The sequence below is a fragment of the Triturus cristatus genome, chromosome 5_2 (genome assembly GCF_964204655.1).
Source record: "Triturus cristatus chromosome 5_2, aTriCri1.1, whole genome shotgun sequence".
Classification (NCBI taxonomy): domain Eukaryota; kingdom Metazoa; phylum Chordata; class Amphibia; order Caudata; family Salamandridae; genus Triturus; species Triturus cristatus.
The window spans coordinates 342006523-342023886 of NC_140588.1; positions in this window are offsets into that span (position 1 = coordinate 342006523).

A 17364-nucleotide genomic window follows, 5' to 3' on the forward strand; every position below is an offset into this window, starting at 1 on the left:
GGGCTTCCCTCTTTGTCTGTGCCTGATGACTACTCAGAAAGGCCGGAGACAGCCAGTTGCATAGATTTCATTCTCCATTGTATCCTTGTATTGGATACTTCTGCTTGGAGCACAATTGCTGCTGCTGTGAGAGCTATCACGTAGCACAAAGGCTGTGTCTGAGTGACAGCCAGTAAATTATGTTTGAAAGAGAAACACCCCAATTCAGTTCTGAAACTTCAGTAATGGGTCCACATCCCCTGTCTGGAAAATGAGTATTAAAGAGGAACTGAGAAATGATCGATCAGTGGATCACAAAAATGTCTGTGTTTATTCAGTTTCTTATTCCTTACACTATTTGTAATAAAGTCAATGAATACAAATCTCTGAGCATTTCTTTTCTTCTGTGTCTTTTATTCCCATATGTCTCTCTCTGATTTAATTGGAAAATTAATTTATATTCCAAAGACATTTAGTTCAATTAATTATAGTCCCATTCCTTTGCTTGTGGGTTCTGGGCAGAATACTTATTGTGATGGCCTGACAAATATTTTGTGCATGGACAGGAACCACCATGACAGCAGTTTGTGTCAATGTAGAGAGTTGTCCACAGGTCCCTCAGGATGGCAGAAAGGATGTCAGAGGTATTCTCCTCTGCCATCCTGATGAAGTTAACTCTGTACTTAAAACTCTAATTCAGGTTCATAGTTTTTCTTACTTCTGTCATGAGATTGGAATGAAACCTCTCAAATATACTGTGTTGGTCACTTCATAAGGGCCGCTATGCAATTATTTATATTTTGACAAAATCACCCAAAATATTAGATGGCTAAATGTTATTGATATACAACATTTCCATTTGTGGTTTTTGCTTTTGCAAATCATTGTTTTCAGTTGTATTAGTCTGATTTGTTTAATTACCAGAATTAATAGTTCCAGAATCCACTGATTTTCTGCCGAAAAAGAGGTGTTCTTCTAACATTGAGCCTTTTGATAATCGTATATCAGACCTGTGTACATTTCCATGGCTTCGCAAGTAGGATCGAATATACAGCTTTAGAAGAGTAAACACTTTTAACTCGTCCTGCAAGGGTTCTAATCATCTTTATCATTGGTCGCATCTGCAGGTAAATGTAAAGGAGTAGGAAAATTGCGGAGAACGAGACAGCTCCATAAAGGTCATCCCAAGTCACTATGTCTGTCTTGGTCATGGTTTAATGGAGTGGCATTCTGTGCCACATCAGTAAAAAGGACTTGGAAACATTCAAACATTTGGGACCTTTAGACCTATATTAGTGCCTGATCGAAACCAGTTTTAGCACTAAGGGCCTCATGTCACAAAATCTTAAGGTTTGTGACCACAAAAATACTTAACATTAACATTATGTAAAAAAACCTTTTTATGAGTTGGAAATTTCTTTAGACTAATAAAATAACTTTTTCGATCATTTCTGAATTTCACATAGGAGGGTTCATTAAAGGGATTTCCTCCCTCCCCTTTCCAATTCGGAAAGAAATGTGTTGATAGTTTGTGACTGCAATTTCTGTAACAAACCATTGATGAGCTAACAACCCGAGTTAGGATGATAACTAATTTGCAAAGAGGAAGGGGTCCCCTCAGGATAAGATGTTAACAGCCTTGGGGGATATGGGGAGGGAGAAGTTTTCTAAAAACTGCAGGCCAAATAGCTCAGAATCTCTACTATTTAAACAGTGACTGGGTAAATAATGATTTTTTTTGTGCTATTTGCACAACTGTCAGCCAAATAGTCCTGAATCTCTATCACTTAACCAGCGGCTGAGTAAATTGAGAGGTTTCTCTGCTATTTTCAAGGCCACCGGCCAAATAGTAAATAATTTCTACTATTTAGCCATCCTCCAAGAAAATAGCAGAAACAATTCACTATTTACTCGGCAGACAGGTAAATAGCAGCTACCTTTTAAAAAACAAAATCCTTTCCGAGCCTGCTTGCAACCTTTTTAAGTGTTCCTGCATGCTTCAATTTTTATTTATAGCCTACTCAGAGCAAGCACTGCACTATAATTAATGCTCATGAGTGAGATTTTGTCCTCCAAGTTGTTTAGTGGCCGCTGCACTGCAGCCAGGCTGCTGTACACCATGGTTAAAAAACATTAAAAAAGCCAGTAGCTCTCATCTCATAGGCAAGACCAGTGTTTGTGTTAATGAGCCGCAAAGAACACGAAAACAGAAAGCATGACCCAGCTCAGCTGAACCTGCAGACGGAGACAGGGCTTGATGGCTTCCGTTCAGTGCTTGCAGTCCCATACATGCCAACATTTTAGAAGAAGAAAGTAGAAGATTTTAAAAACAATAACTGGGAGAATGAATCCCCTCATTGACTTCAATTGAAACAGTGACAACTTCAGAAACATTCCGAAATAAAGCCACTTGTGGCTTCAAAAGTCTCCTGTTTGATTTGGGTCTATTGCAGAACTGTGGGGCGCCCACCCGGAGTCCATGGATTTGTTCCCAGGGGATTCGGAAATGGGTCTGCAGTTACATGTAAATGAAGATAGCCTGGAAGTTGGAAAGGCACATTTCTAGGCTCCCTTCATTTAAATGTAGCAGTTAAAGTTCATTAAAAAAGTGTGAGGACGGTACTAGTACTGAGTGGAGTGGGACAGGATCAGTGAGTGTGAATACAAGGTCAAAGACATGGCTAAAACAAAGAAAATAATTGTCATTTTTTTTCCCACCTGCCGGTAACTGTATATAGAACACGCACACACCTCAAATGAAAAATAAATATAAACTAAACTAATGAGGGCGAAATATACTCTTTTACCTTGCGAATCCTCAGTTGGCTAATGTAATCACTTGAGATGTCTTTGTGTGTGACCAGAGAGTTACAGAATTAAATCCTGATTGGTGCAGTGAGGAATAGTGACTTGTTTATATTGCTACAAGGTCCCAGTCTGTGACAGAAAGCACTATCAATGTCATTATTTTAAAAGTTTATTATCATGTATAAAAACGGGTTGCTGCAAAATATTGTTAAAGAAAAAACAAGTGTTTTAAAAATATACATTTTGGTGATAAGCACTCATACTATATCTAGTGTAAATATTTTTTTATGTGTCCATTAAAATTTTATTGGACAAATATATTACCTCTCAAAAAGAATAAATATTTGTCACCATGAAGCTAAGTGATTCCATTAATTAATACCTACCTGGCTCAAAAGCAGCCTTTATATTTGGTGGTTAACTATTGCACACATTTACATTTCTTTCAAGTAGTGATTACCTGGGTGAGAAGACATGTTTCTTCTTTAGTTCTCTACTATCTGTTTGACAGCACAGCCCCCCACCCGCACTCTATATACGTTGGTACTGGACCCCAGTTATGGCGGCCATACCATGAAAAAGACCATGGGGTGCATTTTCTTTGCTAGCATTAGGGCCCAGATCCCCACTGTTGCACACGGAACAGGGCCCAAGCCACAGGGAAGAACGGGGGTGTGGGCTAAATATGCTCTTTTGTTGCTAGTTTCTTTACACACAGCAGCAGAAAGCCTGCTTTGGGCATTTCGCCTAGAAGTATTGACCCTGTTGAGTGGGCAGGGTAGATAGCAGAGTACATAGCCTGCTTTGCAGAGCTCTAGGGATTATTGGTGCTACAGCTAAATTAGAGGTCCAGGGCATACTTGTTGTGCCAGTATTTCTCTGAGCCTTGGAACAATGGCCCAGGGGAGGAGGAAAATAAAACAGAAGAGACACCTTAATTTGGGCACCGGAGAGATGAGAGGGAGACTGATGATGATAGATGGGAGGGAGATGGATGGTGTGAGATTGGAGCCCAGATTGCTAACAAACGTCAGAGGCAACAGCAAGGCAGTACCTATCATTAGTGAAACCGGTGCAGTGACACTTTTGCCCTAATGTCAATATGTCAAATTTCTTACCCTAATTTTGACTTTATAGGATAATCTTAATCACCCATATGGTTTTCTAGACTATTCCATTTTTGGCATTTCCAACTCCTCATGAATAGTAAAGGAGCTCCTCCTGTAAACACATATCTTATATTAGTTGTTTATTCACAATCCATTCTAATTTTTTACTACTTACATTGTCCCATCTACTTACTTTGAGCAAGGTCAGAAGTTTAGTTCCTGGGTAGTTCCGTTATTACTTTTCTTTGGTCGTATACCCTATTAGTATAAAATATTGTTCATAAAATTTGGCTTATTTTTTAACACAAGTTATTACTCTTTAAACGACCTCCAATACCACAAAACTTACCAAGATTGGATCAATTCTTCCCTTAAAACATCTCTTGTTGTTTTATTCACGACTGATTTTGTCAATGGAGTTAATTACCATTCTTTTTTGAGAGTTAAATGCGGTTATTCCTCCTAAATTGTCGTTTAAAAGAAAAAGGAGAGAAAAGGCCGACGTTGTCAATTGCCCTAATTTTATAATGAAACAAAATAACATGAGCTCTGCCTATCACTAAATTAGAAAGGAAGCTCTCCTCTATGCCTATGTTGTCTTATGTTCTTATTTCAAATATTCTCATTAAGGTACCGCTCAATTTGGACCATTAGTTAAGTTGTCACCTCATACTTTGAACATTTATAGCTTGTTTTTGAAAAAACAACTTGAAAACGCTAATCCTAGCGATTCCTTTCTAACTATTTTCTTGGTCGAGATGTGGAGAAATAAGACAATACGCAATTGCTTGGTAAAGACATATAAAGAACCCAACAGGAAATATCAAAGAAATTTAATGGATGGTTCTAAGCTGAGAGGCAATTTCCCATGCAACACGTGCTCACACTGCAAATCAGTCATAAAAGATAAAAAAGTGGAATTAAGTGACATTCGAAATTGGATGAATGAGATGGTGAATTGCAGGACCACAAATGTGATTTACCTGATCATCTGTCCCTGCCAAAAAGGCTATGTAGGGGAAACTAGCTGAGAAATGAGACTGAATGAGCATAGATCTGCCATAAGAATTAAGAAAAAAAAAACGCCCCACTAGTAAGACATTGGGTGGAAAAGAACCATAAGGAGGATGATCTCAAATGGTTCATTTTAGAGAAATGCAAAGTTTCAACAAGAGGAGGAGATACCGATAAAAAACAGGAAACAAAGAGAAAAGTTCTTTATGTCGAAATTCAGAACATATAATCAGGGGCTAAACAGCAGAGAAGAATGGGAAAGGCTTATTAGATAAATAAAAGAATAGGAAATTGCTTTAAGACTCTGATAGTAATATAGGAATATAAACAAACGCTAGTGCTCATAAGATGACAACTTGAGCCCATAAATAGAACTGGGGTAGTCAGACATAGAGTGTGTGAACTAACAATTAGAACATTCCAATATGGCACCCATATTAATCTCAAGATAGTTTTAGTAATTAAGGGTGGACTAAAAAGATTTATGGACAGGGTTTTTTCAATAAAAGAGAGATGCGTCTCGTGGCATACATATGAAGAGGACAAAATAAGACAATTATATGAAACGATAAACTAGTACTTTAATTGAAATAGAATGTACGATCGTATAAAAAATACTTTTCCCTAAATTAAAATGGAGATAATGATAATATAGGAAATAACAACAGCCTAAAACAAATGGTCTATTATGAGTAGTTTAGATATATGCGCAAAACACATGAAAAACGTATTTGATCCAGACCTAAGATGGCCGCCGCGTAATACGCAAAACGTCATAACGCATCGCCCGCATAAATAACGGAAGTCGGAGGAAGTCCATTAAATCCCCAAACAACAATACCAAACTCCCAGTCAGAGAGAATACTACTCCAAATTGAAAAGGTGAGTGCCGTAATGCCATTAAGGAAGGATTGCTGCGTAGAGGGCTTTTACGAGAACTTGTAGTTTGACCATCTAAGAACCTGCCATGAAATTTTTAGCACTAATATAATGGGAGGCGAGGGCATAGAAATGAAGCAGGACGTAAGACATATCCCCGCACTCAGGAAATTATTGGCGTGCTCGAGGCTATGGGGTGCCAGTAACACGAAGGAGATTGTATCCGTAACGGTCCCTTCTATAAGCCTGTCGTAGACGCAGCAGAGTACAGATTTTATTCAAAAGAACAATGCGGGAGAACAACAGTGCAAAATAAAAAAGGACACTGGGTGTATGGCACATGAAGGTTTTTACACAGGCTTGATCCCTAAAGGTATCCGCGCTACACAGAGGATAAGAGACGGATATACAAGAACAATGTCAGCACAATAAGAATACAGAAAAGAAGCATCCAATATCGAGAGAAAACCTCTATCGATGGTCTTGAGGAAGATAGTGGCACAAAATATAGCCTATCGAAACGCGTCGACGCTCATGAGATACACAATCCACAAAAACGGATACACACTTATAGGGATAAACAGCTCAAAATATCTCATAAGTGCTTAAAGTCCAGTAGTATTGTTGGATGTGTTAATATATGACAAAGTGCAATGTCTTTTGCTTGGTGTTTTCTCAGTTATGCTGGTTCATAACGAGGTGTTTTTTTATGTAACAAATTGGTCTGTTTATATATTTTGATTATCTGCAGTACTAAATGATATTTCAATTTCTATATTGGTATTGTTGAAATTATATTTGTTTTTGGATGAAATCTTCTGCTTAAATCAATGTTATGTAGGGACTAGAACAGATTATGTTTTTTAATGTCAATGAAGTATATGTTTTATATAAATAAAAATAAATGGGAACTATTTTTACAATAACGTGAGAGTGTGAATATTATATAAAAAATGTTTTTTCAAATTCATACATTCAGTCAAGGGACTGCTAGTAGACATAGAAATGAAGCCCCACATTCCTGCTAAGAGAATAGTCAGTAAGGAATCGCTAGGAAGCGAGTGTTTCAAGCCAATTTTTTTTTTTTTAAAAGACAGGAGACAAATGTTAAAATACAAAGTAATAAGCTAAATGTAGCTCGATAATGAAATATCATGCCACAAACTTTTCTAGCACCAACACTATGAGAGGTGTGGGCAAAGAAATGAAGGTCCACATCTCGACCAAGAAAATAGTCAGAAAGGAATCGCTAGGATTAGCGTTTTCAAGTTGTTTTTTCAAAAACGAGCTATAAATGTTCAAAGTATAAGGTGACAACTTAACTAATGGTCCAAATTGAGCGGTACCTTAATGAGAATGTTTGAAATAAGAACATAAGACAACAAAGGCATAGAGGAGAGCTCCCTTTCTAATTTAGTGATAGGCAGAGCTCATGTTATTTTGTTTCATTATAAAATTAGGGCAATTGACAACGTCGGCCTTTTCTCTCCTTTTTCTTTTAAACGACATTTTAGGAGGAATAACCGCATTTAACTCTCAAAAAAGAATGGTAATTAACTCCATTGACAAAATCAGTCGTGAATAAAACAACAAGAGATGTTTTAAGGGAAGAATTGATCCAACCTTTGTAAGTTTTGTGGTATTGGAGGTCGTTTAAAGAGTAATAACTTCTGTTAAAAAATAAGCAAACCTTTATGATCAATATTTTTTACTAATAGGGTATACGACAAAGAAAAGTAATAACTACCCAGGAACTAAACTTCTGACCTTGCTCAAAGTAAGTAGATGGGACAATGCCAGGAGTAAAAAATTAGAATGGATTGTGAATAAACAACTAATATAAGATATGTGTTTACAGGAGGAGCTCCTTTACTATTCACGAGGAGTTGGAAATGCTATATATGGAAAAGTCTAGAAAACCATATGAGTGATTAAGATTATCCTATAAAGTCAAAATTAGGGTAAGAAATTTGGCATATTGACATTTGGTTGACTACCAGGTTATAATTAACAAAAATGTCATTGATGGTAAAGAGATGGATTGAATTTTGTATCATGTTAAGCAATAATCACTACCAACCTCTGGGAAATCATATAAAGTATGATGTTCCTTTCAATAAGATATTCATAATGGATAAAAAATATGAATGAGGATATTTAGAACCATTTATAAATTTAGGATACACTGAACCAAACTATGCAAACTTAGAACACATGATAAAGGATTGTAAGTAATTGTTGTATTATTTACTTTTAGATATTATTGATCTGGGATGTTGAAATACAGAGTGTTAATAAAGTTCTGAGGAAGGTGTACATAAACATAAAGACACCGAAACGCGTCGACATTTGGACAAATATAACATTTGTTTTTTTAAATTTTTTAAATTTATTGTATTTAAAAACGTATTGTTTTTTAATAATTGTGAAATAGGCTATATGAAAATTGATATTGCAAAAGATGGCGTATGCATTAACAAACTAAGGCTGGGCCTTTATTTATTGGTGTAGGTCTTTTCTTGAGCGATTAAGTAGGGCTAGAATATTTAGGTTGACCCACTGTAAGCAATCAGGAATATAACTGCCTTCTCATGTGCATTTGGGGTTCTGATACTGTGTATTGATTTTATGTATTAAACTGTGTACAGAAAACATTTTAACAATAATACAACTTAAAAACATGTGAATAAAATAATTTTAAGGATTAAATTTGTTTATTATTATTAATTGTCGGAGCACGAACCAGGGATCAGAAGCCAAATGCCTACAACCCAAAGGGCCGGCGTATCGTGTAGCTGCTAACATCAAAGAGCGACAGGGTGTAGCGCATTATTCACAGTTATACACAGCAAGTCGCCTACAACCCTTCCGGGCCGGCCGCGTCAGCAAAATTTGGATAATAACACCTACACATTGTCCATAGGTCTTATGTGGTAGTCAGGTGGCCCCCAGTCGGCGCCTGACGGCAGACGACCCGCGGAAACTACAATCTCCCCGTGAAAAATCAGAAAAAAATGTGTTATGATATTTAGTATAGGTGATATCCTTTGGTTCAGTGTAAACTCTATTTGATACTGTGAATCAATATAGACACAAAAGGGAAGTTTTTATTTGAATAATATTGGCATATTGGCCAGTCCGTATAGCGTAGAAGACTTTATGGGTCCCTAAGAGGTGGAAGAGGAGCATAGAATCTCACCTGCAGGAAAAGTGCATGTTGGAGCTAAACCTGAATCAGGAAGTTTCTCTTTCATGGGTAATGACATTAAGCCTGTGTGACATCTTTGCATCTCAGACAATAGGGATGGGGAAACCAGACCTGGTAGCATGATGTCCCTGGGGTGTTTGGCTAAGCTTTTTGCCCCTGAGATCACTGTGCTTCGTGGTAATTCGATCAGTTTTTTTCTCTTTCGGTGCACCTTCCTCAGTCCTGGGGATCATGTGAATAATTCAAAGGCTCCTCTTTTGAGGTATCAGAGCTCCTAAGCTAGACTCAACACATGCGTTTTAAAGTTTAGAATCGAGCCGCCCTGGATGCCACTCACTAATATTAATTTTGCTCACGGTTGCAGTTTAGTCACCAGATTTCAAAGGTGGGTGCCTGGTTCTTTTCAGGGATTTGTTGTTTGTGCTCGCACAGACACACAAAGCAGGTACATGCAAGTACATCCTTTCTTTTTACCCATCATAACTTTCTAATACTGGATAGTTTTGTTAAAAGTCACCAAATGCTGTTGAATAAAGTTCCAGGGCCGGCTAAAGGTGTTAGACATGGTATGGTGCTGCTTGACAGCTGTTGTCACCTATCTCCTCACTGCTGCTCATGGTATATCTTCTTTATGGGGAAGGTTACTCTGCTGCCACATACACTGCGTGTTTTGTATGATGGAGGCTTGGATAGATGCCCATCTTCTGCATTTTTTGTGCAAAAGGTATGCGGTGCTGCCTGCTTTTGGTGATCTACCTGGATTGGGCCTGACTCATTCACTGCTGCTGATTTTCCTCACATTTTTTGAGGGAGTCTACAAGTGTGCCTGTTTTCATACCCCTCTTGCTGCACCTGTTTTGCGAGGGTGTACTGCACTGCTGTTTTCATGCTGTGTCCATTTTAGGTGAGGAAAGCCTGCACAGTTATTTCATGTTGTTTACTTGTGATGTGTAAGGGTGGTTTTTGGCCTTTTTGGGTGAGTGAAGAAAGCCTGCGGTTTTTGCTGCCCACTTTAATATGTGGGGATATCATGCACGGCTACACCCTGTGCTGTAGCTCGTTCCATACATAATTCACACTGGCACTACTGCTGCCTCTGCTGTGCCTGTTCAATGTGTGTCTGTGTGTGTGTGGGCGGAGTTTATTGTACCTGTTTTGTGTAAACAGTTACCATTTTTGTGTGTGACTGAAACGTGCCCTACTGCTACAATTGTTCAATCTTCCCTAAGAGACAACCTTGCTATTTAAGTGTTTAAATAATTTCGATGGCCCTATCATCATTTTTAATAGTCTAGGGAAGCCACTGGCCCCGCATGGCTGAGGAACAAATTTTGATGGTGAACAAATGACTCATTAGAGAGAAAGCCAAATAATAAAACCAAGAGACAACATAAGTGTGAAACTGGTATCAAGAGTGGGTTAAAAAGTGAATTTGAGAGTTCTGGGAAAGAAAAAAGAGGAGCTGTAATAAAGACCGTGAAAAAGTGAGATGAAACAGAAGGGAAGGGAAAGAAAAAGATTAAATGAAAAAGAAGTTATGATAGCAGAAAAGAAGAAGGAAAAGAGTGAAAGAGAAGTAAATGGAATAAAGACTGAGAAGAAAAAGAAAGAAAGGAAAAAGGAGACAAGTAAATACAGAAATAGGTTGTACCATAGAGCTAGAACAAATAAAATCGACAGATAAAGAAAACAATTGACAGAAAGAAAGAAAACAAAAGTGAGTCAATGACAGGAAGACCATGAGAGGGATGCTAAGAGAGAGGAAGGAGCAGAAAAAGGAAGAAGGAATGGAGCTTTCTAATGCAAGTTGGGTAAAGGGGGTGGAAGAGAGATGTAAAAGGATGCGTTGAGAGATGAGATAGGAAATAGACATGGCAGAGTGATTGGAGCAAATGTGAACCATGTCAGTAAAAGGAGTAAAAGGCGAAACAAAATCTTGAGTGAGCAAAAGCAAAAATTTGGAAAGATAAAAATAAGAAAAAGCAGAGTTATTAAGGTGGATGCTTAATAGATAAAGATCCAAGCTGGAAGACTAATGAGAAAACATGAAAAGCATACAGGTGAGGGTAATGGTCAGCTAATAAGAGATATGAATGTAGATGTCAGACTTTGAGAAATAAAGAGATGAGAAGGTTAGTTAAGTAGAGATAACAGTGAGAGTTTATTTGCATATTAGTGGTGATGGAATAAGACAGACCAGCTAGAGGTCAAAGGGAACTAAAGAAATAGAAATAATTAGAGAAATATAGGGATGACACTGAAACGAAGACTGGATGGAGTTATCTTAAGAACATTCCAGATGTGGAAGTTAGTAATATTGGGGAATGAAAGTAGAAGTAAGAGGGGTGGGCGTGGGAGCGAACTGGAAAAAGTGGAGACCAGAAAGATAAATGTAGACCTAAGTGTAAAAGAATGAGAGTGGTAGAGTTGGAGATGGGGCTAAAACTAGAAAATATACATGTGAATAGATAAGAGATTTGAAGAAGTGAAGAAACCAGAATAAATAGAGGAGAGGGTAAGACTGGAAGAAACAGAGGTGGGGGATCTCATATAGTGTTCTCTTTGAGCATAATCTCAATTAACTCAGAGTCAAAATGAATCCCTGAATATTGCTTTGGTTTACATCTGGCAGGGTATTGAGGGAAATTAGAAAAATAATAAATCTTGAAATTAGGTAATGATAGCCCACCTTCCATGATTGAACAGTAAAGTTTTTTTAAAATTAACCTAGGGCTGGAGTTATTCCATAAAAAGTAAGAAATCACATTCTTAACCTTCTTAAAAAGGAGGGAAATAACACACAAGAAATAGCGGCAAAAAACCCATTAACCAGAGGTAGAATTGTCATCTTTATCTAGGCCACTCTTCAGAGAAGAGTTAGGGGCAGAGGATTCCATTTTACTAAAAGTGCTCGTATGTTGAGGCTAAAAGGGGTTCAAAGTTTAGGTATATTGTTTGATAGCTTAATACCTAGATATTTCTTTGGCGTGGGGCTATAACAGGTCTGAAGCTGGGATAGCAATTGCTCAGGGGACAATTACATAATATTATATCTGTTTTTAATTTATTATTCGTGTACCCTCCGAGTGTTTGATGAAGTACAAAGATCTGAAAACTTCTTTCTTGACATATTCTGCTCGCTTTCAAGAAAAATATTATATAATCTGTCTATAATTTTATTTGAGCCAGTTGTGAGGTGAATTAAGTGATAATACTATTCACCCGTATCGCTACTGCTAAAGGTTTTATAAAAAAAGGTGAATACAATTGGAGACCCTTAAATTTCCTGCTTCTGAGGAGTTAAATATCAGTCTTGCTTTGTGTTAGAAGGTGGTTCTGACACTATGGGCCGCCCGGATTTTTCGCTTTTTGAGCACCTAATTGTTGAGCTTTTACTGTGGGGGAGCCTCATAAGTTGGGACTCACCCACAGTGAACTCAGGATGGAAGAGACTGCATGGGGATTTTACTGGTGTTCCCCTGGCTTGACCAGGTCACTGCGCAGCAGCTGGAGTAAGGGACACCGGGCTGGTTACATGCAGACACGTGTGTACATGGAATAGGCTTTAAAGGCTGTAAAGAAACATGCCAGGGAAAGTCAGTGTGTTTTACTGTGTTTTCACTTCATTATTCCCCTAAGGGAATGTGGGGCCCATGGCTAGATTAACTTCCGTTAGGCCTACAGATTCCAGACACGCACTTAAGTCCAATGTAGCGAATGTGAAAATAAGTATTCTGCAGAGTCCAAAGTCATATTTGTTCTGCTTTTGGGTCATCCAGAACTGTCATATTTCTCTGAGCCAGCCATGACCAGACCCAGGCTGAGGGCTGACCTCAGCTGGATGGATTGATAACCTTTCTTCCACAAGCGAGGGCCTCCTCTCCACAAAGAGAAGATGGGTGGGGCTACAGGCCAATCCATCAACCGCTGTCGCTGGGTGCCAGACACCAGGCTGCACCAAGGAGGGAAGGCAGCTTGGGGGGAAGGTGCTTCTGAGACATGTGGCAGAAACCCTGGAAGACGCCATTTTGAACAAGCTCAGAGGCTGGACAAGAAGGAGGGAGTAGGGGCAGGGACGTGATGTGTCGCTGTTTGATAGGACTAACAGAGACTTCCTGCCAGCCCCCTACTCAACTTTTAAAAAGTGCTTGCACAGGAAGAGAAGGTCTCTCTGTGGAGGAGTGTGGCTCAATGGTTAGAGCGGCAGACCCTGAAGCAGAGTTCTGGCCAGGAACCAGGGTTCGATTCCCGCCTCGGCGGGGCACGGGCTCAATTTTCCTCGGACCTGTCTATTCTCGCCTCGGTGCCTATTCTAATCACGGGCCCCATGCTGCAACTCTGGGCAATAGCTTGCTTTGCCTCCACACCGGCCCCAACAGCGCTAAGGATGCCTGGCTTCACCCTGGGGGTGCCCAGGAGTGGACACTTCACAGGGAAAGCCAGGAGGGGTTCCACAGCGGTATGAGTATCAGCGCCAGGAAACCGCAAAGGCGACACCGCAAGGTGGCCATCTGGTGACAGTGCGCTCTATAAGTACCTTGACATTTACATTTATTTTTACATTTCTCTGGGGTGTGGTCTGCTGAGGGTGAAGGTGCTGGAGCCTGGCGCAATGGGCAGTTGGAAGGAGAGACCCCCTGACTGCCCTCAGGACCCTATCAGCACCAGAAGAAGAGCCCAGGACTGGTGTACAGAAGCAGGGGCCTCTGCGCAGGGAGAGAGGCCCAGAAGGAGAGCCTAACGAAAGGCTGGCGCAGGGAGCCAGTGAAGACAGCACACTGCTGAATCTACCCTCTCAGAGACCCACAGGGCAGAGGAGAGTGTTACCAGTGGCTGGGGCTGCTAAAGAGGAGCATGAAGCGCCCCATAATGCCTCGCCAGGCATTTGGAAATCTGCCGTTTTGGTGCTTTGTGGCCCCCAGAGGAGGGGGTCACCCTCATGTGTGAAAAGGGGTGCAGGGGGGCTGCAGGAGCACCGCAGTCTCCCCCAGCATAAAGAAGAACAGTCCACCCCTAAGTTTCACGGGGCATCTGAAAGAATAACCCCTCAAGGGCTCAGCCAGCCTTTAACACCTTCTGGCTGGAACTTATGTTCTACAGCTGAGGGTGTACTATGAAGTGCATCATGGAGTGAAGGGCTGAGTTGGGGATGTCTGGAGAAGGGCATCCACTGGAGGTGAAGTGGTGTAATTGCACCGAAATACATTTACTATTGGTTATTTCTTTTTAGGTGGACTGAAAGTCACATGTGTAAAGTGAAGTACCTGTGTAAGGTGATGTTAAGCTAAATGGAGTTATGTTGCTGGACCTTCCTGCTAGGGGGTCTGGCTGTATTTACGTAATCCCATGATTTTACCTGTGATTCCTTTTAAAGTGAAGAGGCGCACTGCAGGAGAAGTGTAGTTGCCAGGAGTACTTCTTTTGAAGGGACTGTAAGTCACATGTGTAAGGAATTGTCATAAGCCAAGTGGGGCTATGTTGCTGGACCTTCCTGCTAGGGTGTCTGGCTGTATATTCGCAATCCTGTGATTTCATCTGTGATGCCCTTAGGGGCTGTAATTTCAATGCATTCAAATGATCAACCAAGGTGATGAGTACTGTCATTCTAAAGTGTGCGTAAACATGGATTCTTGCTGCTGCGCTTAGGTGAAGACCCCAGACTGCTAGCCCTTAAGATATAGAAGTGCATACTTTATGGTCAGTAGGAGCTGCTCAGTCAGGGTCATGTGTCACCAAGGCAGGTTTACCCCTTTTTAATGCTTGTTGAGGTAATGGGGTGGGTCGCCACTGGGATGGTGCCAGTGTGCAGGGCCCTCGCTCCAGGTTATGTTCAACTAACTGCATTGGGGGCAAGTTGATGTGCATACATGGGAGTGGTGGTACTAGACCCCCCCCCCCCTCCCCCGGGAGGGGTGGAGATGTCATGCAATGTCACAAAGTAATTCCAACAGCTTATGTATATTTGTAAATTGGTGCATGGTATTGAGTGGTGTGTGTGTTTAATAAATGTACTCTTACTTTTATAAAGCAAAGTACAGACTGGACAATCAATTATTGAGTGTTATTTTTGTGCCCCAGCAAATGGCGATTACTAGCCCACACCACCTCCCTTGAGTAAGCCTCAGAATGCTCTGCAACGCTATCCTCTGAGAGTCAGGCGCTACAATTGGGTGTTTGGTTCCCAGTGAAGGACAAATGTAGTCATGTTATTTGTGCAGGCCTCACAGATGCTGCCTCGTTTTCCAACACTTTGGCTCCCACATAAAGCTTTTGAATAATGCTTACGACTCAATCAGGGGAATTACATTCTTGCAAAATGTAAAAAAGTTTATCCCAAGTCACCAAACCTAATGACTTTTTGGCATCTAACATAAAAATCATAGCAGGTATTTGATCCACATTAAAGAAATTCAGGTCCTTGATCAAAAAATTTCTGTTGGTACATAGGTGCCCTCCTGGGATAAACCCATTTTGATCCCCATGAATCATCTTGTTAAATCTGGTTGCTTCTAATATTGTAAATAAATTACAATCTGTATTTAATAACAAGATATGTTGATATGAATTTAAGACTTGCAGTTTTTTATCCTTTCTTTAAGAAACTATTTCCCCATTGTAAAATGATGGAGGTATCGCCCCTCCGACAGAATACAATTCATCAGCTCAAGTAAACGCTCATTTAAAACTGGGGAGATGGTTTTAAAAAATTCTGTTGAAAAGATGTTTGGTCCAGAGGTTTTCCCAAGAGACATACTAGAGATACATTTCTACACCCTAGGTATTGTGCAAAGCTGCAAAAGCTGACCCATTTCATCCTGGCTTTATTTTGGTATATGCAACCTCCCAGCTTCTCCGGATCTTCTCTTTGGGCCTGCCCATAAATTTGCTTGTAATGTTTTAAAAGTGACTTGTTAATTTATTCTGGAGTGGAGAGCAACACTCCTGTTTTGGGACATATTGAAGTGCTAAAAGTGCTTTTAACTTTTTTTCCCCAGGTTTGAAGGCCATAAATCTACCTGTGTATTCAATTTCTTTATATATCTTCTGTAGATAGGCAGAATTACTCAGTTAACTTTCACCATAGTAATGACTATGAAGGAGGGTTTTTAGCCAGGGTGAGATCATTTAAATTCTCTTTGAAATCAAATAGCATAACTTTTTCAAATCTTCCCTTGACCAGGGTCTCTAATTCCCAATTTTTATCTTTATTACTTTTACTTAGAGAAGTGTCTTTCGACATTAAAAAGGTGCGAAGAGAAGCTTCCATCTCTAAAGAGGCAGACTTTTGATTTTGTTGAAAAATGTCCTTTATCTCAGTTTTAATCTCTACAGCTCATACCTTAGTTTCAAGATATACTTTATTGAACCCCACCTCCAGACATTCTGTGGACTTTTAAAATCCCCTATCTGTAATTAAAGTACATAGTGGTCAGAAAAACCATTGGGTAAGAAAACATATTAACTAGCTCAATATCAGTGCTTGTGAGAAAAAGATCAATTCGAGCAGCTGATTTAAATTTATTTGAAGTGCAGGTGTATTTGCACTTATCTGAAAATAATGCACACTAAGCATCAACCAGTATCAAATTAGTCTGGTGTTGATGTATTCATTTGTCTGTCTTTGGCTTGAGTTGTTTCTTATGTGGAGGTGTTGAATCGAGAGCTGGGTTCTGTAAGGAATTAAAATCTCCCCAATCACTACTTTTCTGGGGATAGTAATACGAGCTTCAAAGAGAGATGACAAAGTATGTGTTGTGTCTTCCACCAGAGCATATAAATTAACAAGAGTTTTATGAATTGCAGCTATTGTATAGTTTACCCAACACCAATGGCCATCCTTGTCGTGGCACACTGCATGCACATGTGTATCTAAATACTAAGCTATACATATCGCAACTTCTCTATGCACAGCAACAGGTGAAGAGAAACACTTAAAGTCCAGCCAAGTTGACAACATCTTGAACTTGTTCAACTTAGCTTGGGGGGATATGGACTTCCTAAACACAATTATAGCATGATTGTGTGTGAGAGCCCACATTTGAATAGCCTCGGCTTTCCTCTTATTAATAATGCTATTGATATTATAAGAGAACATCTTTAATTTATCCTCCATTACATAAATTGCTGCTAGTATTTACCTGACTTGTAAAAAAGTGATTGAAGGGCTTAAAGTGCATATGTTTGCATATAGGTGCAACAAAAATACATGGTGATACCAAAGCATGTACAGACTATGAGCAAAGAGCAAACTGCATAGAGAACACCCCCCAAAAATTAAACCAATATGAAGCGTATTTTTTGTGGTGAACACAAGCACTCACACCTATCTTACAAATCATGTATCTTCTACTAATACCTCCTTTTAGA